We start from the raw sequence: 10,407 nt of genomic DNA on the forward strand, positions 1-10,407 counted from the left end.
ATGGGACATATAGGCAATACAGCACAACCACAATGGGACATATAGGCAATACAGCACAACCACAATGGGACATATAGGCAATACAGCACAACCACTATAGGACTTTTGGAAGATGAGATCGCGAGTTCAAAATTAAGGGTCCACAACATAATTATTTTTGGTGTTAATTTAGCAATTTTTTATCAGTTTGTTTTATTTAATATTACCATTTAAGAAATATTTAATTTTTAATTTTATTCTATCCTATCATTCATGAAATTCGTATATATATATTTATGCTGCTATTTGGAGCTTTCTGTAACCACCTCTTGCATTTAAATAAAACAATATTTATTGGTAATTTTTTTTTTATTTAATACTGGCCGGCAGTTTTAGCAAGTTCATTTTGAACCCCCACTGCCACCACAGGACTAGTCCTCCGTAACCATTCCGATGAAATCCCTAACCACAATAGAAATGGTTTACAGATTGATGGAAAAAGCGACATAAAAATTAGTGGGAAAAAAGTTGTAGCCACGCATGAGGTGAATAGTGATAGCACTATTAAGTGTTGATGTGTTCATCTATACCCTTATTTTTTCTGCACCTCCAATAAATGGTCCCAAATATATCAGGAATTCGAGAGCTTACAAAAATCGATGAATTTGGTTCCAGTGTGTTCTTAATATATTTAAATTAATATTATAAAAAAATCTCATTTTATTTTTTTTTGCAAAGAAAATCATAAGTAGCCACGATAAAGTTAATTTAAGAAAATAACACAAATTAAATTACGGCCCAATTATTAATTTTAATATCTCATTTCATAAGGATAATGATAAATTAATCAGAAAAAATGCAAATATTTTTTTAAACAAATGATCATTAACTAGATCAGGTCATAGCTATCATAATTAATTATCTACCAACCTGTTTTTTTTTCATTTCTGGCTAAATTGGACGGCTAATGACATCGTATTACAACCACGCAGGATCTGTGAGTGACACTTGGAAACCATTTTACCTCTTACCACCCTTACCTCCAAACAGCCCTACAATCATCGCCGTAGGCAGGGTTTTGCCAAGGGGGGAGCAGGCCTCAGTCCATTACTCACACATACATATGTATTTATATATATAACTTAAGTATCGGCCAAAGCAAAATATTAAAAAAAGAGAAGAAGGAATAAGATCTGACACACTTGGGCTGCTGTAAAATACAGGCTTTATTATGGTCAGTACATCTCTTTATATACATGTTCCATTAGTTGATCTCCTCAGCCAACTGACATCGAAGTAACAGCTGGCTCAGGCTTATATTGATTTTTGATCTTATGTTTATCCTTATTCTCATAATATCTGGCCTTCAAGTCCATTGTGATGAATAACTTTGGCCCGCTTAGTCTGTCTAATATGTCTTAAAATCTGAGGATCAGATACTTTTTTTTTCTGCAGTATTCTCGTTCAGCTTCCTGTAATTAATCACCACTTTGTACTTTTCGGTAGTTTCACCAGGTGCGCTCTTCTTTTTTACCGCCCACAATGGACCATAATACGGGGAAGAACTGTAAATAATTATTCCCTGGCGTTTTAAATTTTGAAGCTCCTCCTGGATGTGGTGACAGTACCTTCTCCCTTTCATTTAAGTGATCTTGTCTTGTTTAAGTGCGATCTCATGGACCGTCTTCCCAGTTGCCCCGAGCATGTCTCGTTCTTAAAAACAAATACCTTCATATTCCCTCTAAAGCCTCTGTCTTCAGTCCTCAGTCTGATTGATGGCTCCGACCCGTGCACCCTCGGTTTTTCTCTGTCGATGACATTTGTATATTATACCACCAACTTAATTCTCCATTTTCCCTTGATATTTGTAACCCATCTTACCTAGTAGGTCACACCCCACATTCACTTTGTATTCCCTCGGCATACTCCCTACAATATGTACAAGTTTTCTCAGCTAAATCCCCACTGGGTCAAACCTATCTCCACCTTCCCCTCTATCACAAGGGCCACTCAGGGTAATTAATCAACCTCCGGTTGCTTCTCCATATCTGTTGGGCATTGATCTCCATTGGTACGCCCCGGTACATATCTCTTCTTCGGTACACGTATGGGCACTGTTTGGCTATGTGCCCCTCATCCCCGCATTCAAAGCATCTCGTGCGCGGGCAATGCGCCGCTAAAAGCCCAATCTTTCCACAACCGTGAAACTTGCGGTCCTCCCGCCGACTATTGTTTGTGAGTTTAGCTAGGCTTCTATTTTCTTCGTTGATAGCTCTCTCTCTTCTACCATTTCTGTGTTCTCTCCTCCTCCAATGGTTGGGCATGTTTCTTGGCCGTTGATAATCTATCCAGGTCCACCCTGGCTCTTCTACTCCCATTCAAGCTTCCACCTCTCTAGCGCGTGTTTCTATGAGATTGCATAGATAGAAATTGCATCTGACCCTGTACCTGGATTGTTTCCAACATCTCGCTGAGTTTATCTTGTATTCAATTAAAGCGTGTCAGGAGTTCTACGGCATATTGCTTACTAGACTGTCTTGTTTTTTTCTTCTCCCTGATCAACCTAAATACGTCCTCCCCAGAACGCTTTCTTTAATCTTTCCTTGATAACTGTCCAAGTGGATCTTAGTCCGCCTGAATCTGATTGAGGATGCTCCTCTTTACTCTGCAGACGACCGCTGCTTTTAATGCCTCCGCATCTACGCTATCGAGTAGATGTTCGATAGACTTTGTTTCAATTCGGCTTATTAGTCGGTCACCCCCTTTTACAAAGTGATTCAATTCTCCTGTTTCTCCAGTGAGTCCGACACCGCCTTCCTCAGGCAGTGCGTGGTTGCCGTAAGAACCTTAATCCATTCTAGCGTCGTTGCATGAGCTTGCGCTAAAGAGACTTCCGGTAGTGGCTGAATTTCTTCCTGAGGTGGGTACTCTGCAGATAAAGGTTGGTTGATTGGAGCTTGAGATTGCTTGTTTTGATTCCAAACCTCCAGGTTCAGAACTGCTACTCTCATGATTCCGTTACTGGCCTTATTTTTATGAAATGAAAGGAGATGAAAAAAAAAATCTTGAAAACAAAAATTACTCCGGTATCTAAAGGTCTCGAGTTTCGGCACCACTTAAGTATCGGTGAAAGCAAAATGTTAAAGAAGAGAAGAAGGAATAAGATCTGACACGCTTGGATTCCTGTAAAATAGCGGCTCCCCTCTGCCTACGCCCAATATTTCTTCAATGTGTTCAAGATTGGTTGAATTAAGGATGTCAGGGTTTGGCTCAAAGGTTTTAGAAAGATGCTGACCGAATATTTGAGATTTTTCTTCGTCCGATTTTTTCCATGTTTGAGATTCAGTAAGAAGTGGGTGATTAAAATTCTTGAAGTTAAGAATCTTCTTAGTAGTTGCCCATAAAGATTTGTCAGTAGTCGCGAGGTTTTCAGTCAAGTTAGTTAAATTTTGCGTTTTGAATTTTTTAAGTTCTGTTTTAAGTTTGTTTGTCAATTTAGTATAATGTGTTTTATCTGATGGGTATCTAGTCCTGTGCCACTTCACTCTTGCTCTGAGTTTTTCCTTTAAAAAGATGCGAATGTGGCGTGGCAAGTTAGTACGTATGGTATTATCAGTTTTACTGATAGTTATGTTGTCGTATATGCAAAATCTAATAGATTCTATAAAGTTTTCTATGGCTTCGACAATGTCATGTTTAGTCTTAAGTGGAATTTTTAAGTACAGTTTGTTTTCTAAATCATCACGAAATTTGTCCCAGTTAACTCGTCCTTTAATCAATGAGGGAGGAGAGGTCTTAGGAACGAAGTTTGAATGTAAGAAAAGGATAACTGGATTGTGGTCTGAGGAAAGGTCATCTATAGATTCGATATTGGTCCGGGAACAGGAAATTTGGGAGGTGATAAATATATCAAGGATATCGGGACGTTTCTTGAGGGATGTAGGCCAGTAAGTAGGGCTCATGGGCGAGAGGATAGAATAACTAGGAGGTTCCCACGAGTGTTAAACCGTAGAAAGGAAGACGTTAAAGTGATCAGCTACAGGATCCCAAAGGTAGGTAAAAAATTTTTTTTAATATTTGTAGAATCACCTTCTTATAATTTAAGCATGGGGTTGATATCCTTTTAATAAAGACAATACATTCGGTCGAATACACAAAGTTGCTCAAAAAAGTTAGATCAAATATCCATGTGGTCAGTATCAAATTATCCTTTGAAAGAGTTATTTATTTGATACCAGATCTGCTGGTGGGCCTTATATGATTGATATAACCGTTACATTTTAAAAATTTTTTTTAACAATTCATTATGTGGAGAAGGGGTATGACTCGTACAATAGACCCCCCTAACTATAAACAACGTTATAATTTTTAAAAAAAGAAGATAAAATAAATATATAAAAATAATGCTTCTTAATAAAAGAGAAAAGTAAAATCAATAACAAAAATAATAACATTTGTAGACCTAAAAGAACAAACAATTGCTCTCTAATAGGTAAAAAAGAAAAGAAGTTCATTTGAAAAAAAGACGAAGAGAGAAATAAAAAGTAATAATAAATAAAATAGAAGTAGTGTGAATAATAGAATTAATAAATATAGAATTTATAACAGAATGTCCTCTAGCAGCCCCAGCTTCAGTCTTCGGGTTGAGGTTGGATTTCCCAAGTTGTAGGTAGTATGAGACCAGTTGTTTTTGGTTTTAATTTGGATTTTCTATTTAGTATAGGATATAGCATTGCTAACCTTGCGTAGGTTTGAGTTAGTTTGATGTTGATATGGTGATTCCAGGTAAGGCGGCGATCTAGGTGAATTCACAGGTATCTTACTGTTTCACTGGCAGGATTTCACTTCACATTTTTCCTTTCAAGATGTTTCAATGAGTCTGATGGGCGTCTAAGAGTAAATACTTTTGAATTACATTTTTCAATGTTCAGACCAATCATCCATTTAGTGAAATATTGTTCTATATCATTAAGGTGACTTTTTTAAGCATTTCTAGCAATTATTAGGTCATCATATTGAGAGAACACTGATGTATCGTCAGCGAACATAGCTATGGAGGTTTTGAAAAAGATGATTAGTAATTATCAAAGCTTTGATCGGAATCTGTTTTGAACTCGGGTCCTGAAATAGAAAACATTTGAGAAGGCTGTGAGATGAACCCTCCAGTATATCTACAAATAATGTGCATTGATACAACTGTTATACACCGTGTTACACGATATGTTGTTTATTAGGTGTTATTTAAGCTAGCTAAGCTTAGGTTGTTGATAGTGTTTTGGATTTTTTAATTAAGGAACTGATGGCAACAATAGTTTAATGCAATCTTCTATCTCATTCAGCGAACAGCTATTGAACGAATTTAGTTGTTCTGCTAGGAAGTTCCAGAATGAAGTCATGACGCCTAGATGAAGGGATGGTTATTAATGGTTCAAACAAGAGCACAGAAAATCATTAGAGACAATAGAAAGGCACATCACGTTTTACAACGCCCTACCGCACAAGATAGAGATAAAATTACGTGGGAAGGAATTCCAAATTGACAAGACTTGAATTTTTTATTGTATTATCCAGTTCTGGACCGATTAATGTTTTCTCTTCCGTTACTGTTGTTTTGTTCTGATAAAAACTATGTCTATACAAATATATATAACATCATCCAAATCATTCAGTATAATCCCTATATAGCTCCACTTCTCTCTATTATCGTTCACGAAGGTATAAACGGGGCTGTTGGGGCTACAGGTATAAACGGAAACTTTTGTTATATGTAAATATGGAATGCCGTAACTGTTAAAGTCATCCAATCAAGTTCTGAGCATATGAAGCTGTAGCAATCTCACTCAGCCTCCACTATCTTTCGATGCCCGTAACATAGTTTTGAGAGATTCGATGGTATCTCCTTGAGTCCCACTTTACCCTCAACAAACACCGTTGAGAATTATTATTTTTATTTTTGTAGGTTTACGAAGTTTTAATTTACTAGTTTACCCCTGCAAGAACTTTCGGATTAGAGATATTTACTTCTTCTCTTTAATTTATTCGAAATATAAGCTATATTACACTCATTCATATAAACAATGTAAAATATTAAGAAACTCTATTCAATTGGTAAAGCTTTATAATGACTATATTTAAGTAACAGATTATGTAATAAGCAATTACGTTGGCCCACTGGTAAATATTTCTTCAGTTTTACAGTTAAGATTCAGTTATCTGTAATTTCTAAATTGTACCCGCTGAGACCAAATAGCTAGGCCGCACATTAACGAATGTTTTAGGCGACCTCCAATTTTCGGTAGTAACCCGCGGGTATTTATTAAACTACACCCGTACTGACTTAGGATCGCTGGACGCTCCTCAGAAGTCAGAAACTGACCCTTGGAAGGTTTGAATGCCTAATACTTTGTATAATCTATAGGCAATTGTGTAACGATGGTGTTTGGAGACAGCACACCAATGCCGAGCTGATGGCCCTATACAAAGATGCCGACATTAAGATAAGTCGACTATGGTGAGAGTGACCGAGGAGTATACTAGAAGAAAGCTTACACAGACGGAGGTGAATTGGTAGACCTGCGTTGGGCTGACAGTGCAGCAGATGACGCATTCTGGGCATTCGGAACCAGAGAGCAGCAGCAAAGCAGAGAGATGAGAAGTTGAAGTTGCAGGCTTGGAGTGTAGCGCCGATTAAAGTGGAAAAGAAGAACCTCTGCAGCTGAATAATTTGAGACATGAAAATTACAAATCTGTTTAGCACATTTTGAGCTGATATTGTTCTAAACATTCTTCGCATTGCACTATCTAATTTGAGCAGTGATGCCTAGGAACTGGCTAAGTATGGCTTATAATATTATTTTATAAGAACAGCTTAATAGAATGAACACATTGATACAACCATTTTCAAGATCTTGAGCTCGACTTGTTTTCAAATCTTTGCAGTATCTTGTTGGAAATTTGAGCATCGAAAATAAAAATCGGCTGAGCCATTCGTCTCGTATCATACCTTGGCGCTGTGAAAGCTAACCTAAGAATGAGGTTTGACCCGTTCCTCATTCGTGCACTATCTCATTAGTTTATTTTTAGGATTTGAAATGCGGGTAAAAACCCGATTTTACTTTCCACGTCTTCTTTAATCTTTAATAATCATTTTGTAACATCTCGATACGCCGACTGAAACTTCACACTTTTTTAAATTACTGTTATTAAAATTCCAGCAAGAAATTCAGATTTCTCACTTCTCAATGAAATTCCCTTTCATTTGATGCCATATTCGTCAGATTCCATCGCTCCTGAGAGCCGAAAAAAATATCGATACTACCGGAATATATAGATGTACGATGTAAGATTTTAATTTTCTGTACATTAAAACTGGATTACTTTGCACCAAATCTAGGAGTTTTCTTTTCAATGAGTTTTATTCCGCTCACTTATGTGGTCAAAAATCATTGAAAATAAATTAAATTCTACGTCTGGAGGTCTCGGGGTCACCTTCTTTTCAAACATGTGGATTGGGATGACAGGCTGCTAGTGAATTTCTGTACAGGTACGGATTTTGTAATAGGAGGTATATCTGTTTCGGGTCGAATCTACAACGTTTGGAATTTCAAGTTATTTATGGAGATTTTGATTTGTGACATAAGAAGGAATTTTATTGTTTTAGGATTGGATTTGGGAGGATTTTTGGCAATAAATTGTATGTTGTGAACGTTTTTCAAGTAAATGTGGAAGTGATTGGTAATCAGGAGCCATTTCTTGACGTTTTAATCTTGTTACTGAAAACATTCATTTCTATTGGATAAGTTTCATTTATTTCATTTAAAAAAAATCATTTTTCTCTGTGTTGTTAATTAGGGATTGATCGATGTGTAAAATGTGTGGGACCTTCCCGAAAAACCTAAGCTGCATTTATCCAGATGTTTTCTCTCGTAATTTAGCAATTAATACATAATTACATATTATGCATAAATACATAATGTAGTAATTGATACATAGAATACATAATTTATTGGAAAGTTTAAGACGAAAAATAATACATTATTTGTAAACATAGAATAATAAAATTTAAAAAGATGGATTTAAAAAGATCCACACGTCAATAAAATCTTCATTAACTTTCCAAAAATATCATCTCAACTAAATTCAAATTTATTTAAAGTAGGTCTTTTATCACAAGAACGGATCTGAAAGGCGATTGGCATGACTGTAGTAGGATCGTTATGCAGCCAGGCCAAGGTCCAGTCACACGATAGCCGCAACTAGGTTCCTGGCAACTAGCTAAGGAGGAATTTTTATGAGACTGGGGAACGTCCTAATTTCCACTAATTATAATAATAAATAGAAAAAAATGTAGCCAACATTAAAATTTCAACTAATACAATTGTTGCGGAGTGTTCATTTACCTAGATTTATTTAAAGGTCATTTTACGTTTCTTCAAAAGTTATTTTATATTTCTTCACATATAAAATTATACGATAGAAATGGCCTGGACAATTTATCTCTTTTTACACACTGATTTCAGGAACTGGTCAGATTTAATTCGATTTTTATTTATTTATTTTTTATTGGAGAATAGTTAAAGTTGTTAGTTAAAGCTGCTGCTATAACCAAGGTCAATGAGTATTAGAGTTCTAAATTTACATTCATAACATATATGCAGTCAGTCTAAAATGAGGAAAACAAATAAATAAATAATATATATACAAAAACATAACATAAAACAATAAACACATAAAACAATAATAACATAAAAAATAAAATAATATAACAGAAAAATTTATCCACAAGGTAAAATAAAAAAATGCATCTAACGCATTACCTACATATAGTACTTACATTCAGCTAAGCTTTTCTCCCATCGAATGTAAGACTACAAGAGATCCCAGAGCTTCTCTCCCAGCAATGTACTGGTTTTAAAAAGAGTGTGGCGCAGTCGTGTCCCACCAACGTAAGAGGAAGGTCGTTGAGCAGGGTTTTTCCATCCCCTTTGATGTGTGTTTGTGTTTACTCTGCTTGAGTCGGTGCCCTCTGAACTTTGGTATTTCCTATCAGACCTGACAGGATGAGATTATCGACATTGCTTAGTGAACTGACTTCCGAATTTCTAAAAAGCATCAGTCGGTGCCGTTCGTTTGATCCGTGAAACAACAGTGCCTTGTATCAATCTTAACAGTAGTTTCCGGGTTTTTTTTATCCTGGATTATTTATATAACTATTATTTATTTTATTATTTTGTTTTGTCGCACATAGCGACACCCTTACAACCTAAACCACCTGACACGCGGGACATGATTAAATTACAAGGTAAATGGTCCAAAAAGTATATTGTCATGCGTTTAGATACAAATTCTGACAATAAAATTTTTAACAATTTCAGCCCGTTTAGCGTATGTCGGTTCATAAAAAGTTACAGTCCACAAACAAATGTAAAAAATGGTACAATATTATTATGATTGACTAATGAAAAAGATTTTGTAAATTTGAGTAATATCAAAACGTTCCAAAATATTCCCATATTATTTTAACTACATAAAACATTGAATTTTTCTGGTGAGGTTGCTTATGTCCCAGAGTTGCTGAATTGTACAGAGGATGAATTAGTTTCAGAACTTGAAAATCAGGGTATTGTTAATGTTAAAAGAATTTATAAAAAAAATAATAATGAAAAAAAAGCTACACCTTTACTGATTTTAAATTTCGAGAAGTGTGACCTGCCAGAAAATGTAATCTTAGATTTTCTTTCCATTAAAATCAGACCTTATGAGCCGAAACCTCTTCTTTTTTATTCATGCTACAAGTACAGACATACTATTAAAAATTGCCAAAGAACTGTGGTAAATGTGGAGAAAATACACACAGTAGTGAAACTTGTAATAATTCCCCCAAATGCTTAAACTGCCACGATGATCATCAAGCTTATAGTAGTAAATGTTCAATATATGAAAGGGAAAAGAAAATTGAAAAAATCCAAGTACAGGATAAAGTGTCATATCGTCAAGCGGAAGCAATTATTAAAAAACAATAGAAAGTAAATGATAGGATCAGAACTCAGGCGGATGTTATATCTGTTCCTCCCCCTCCATCGCCAGAGGAAAAGTCTATAACTGAGGCTCTGCTAGAGCAGATAGCTAAGTTGGCTAATACTGTCGAAATTTTATGTAAAAAAATAAGTACCTTAGAATCCAATTTGGTGAACAGTAACACAGATGACAACATTAACTGCAGCAACGAATCACTAATTACTTCACCAAACAATAGGGAACAACTTGGAAATAAAAATAATTTTGCCAATCTCCAAAAAGTAACAAATGAAAACAAAATTCATTCCACAGTAGTATCAAGTTTAACTAATTTAGAAAATAAGTTAAATAAAAACAGGCCAGTGTCTCAAAACTCTTCTTTTAGTGAAGAGTCTTCTTCCTCGAAAAATA

General features: G+C 35.5%; 1 protein-coding gene across 1 annotated transcript in view; it reads right to left on the minus strand.

Annotated features, from left to right (window-relative positions):
* The window catches only part of LOC106680407 (uncharacterized), a 79,668-nt gene extending 70,796 nt beyond the window's left edge, over positions 1 to 8,872 (minus strand). Inside the window, exon 1 of the mRNA XM_067050549.1 lies at positions 8,813 to 8,872. The gene's annotated coding sequence lies outside the window, so the exon portion shown is untranslated. The remainder of the gene's footprint in view (positions 1 to 8,812) is intronic.
* Positions 8,873 to 10,407: the final 1,535 nt, after the last annotated feature.

This window comes from Halyomorpha halys, unplaced genomic scaffold (genome assembly GCF_000696795.3).
Source record: "Halyomorpha halys isolate HHAL.00 unplaced genomic scaffold, Hhal_1.1 Scaffold260.1, whole genome shotgun sequence".
Classification (NCBI taxonomy): Eukaryota; Metazoa; Arthropoda; class Insecta; order Hemiptera; family Pentatomidae; genus Halyomorpha; species Halyomorpha halys.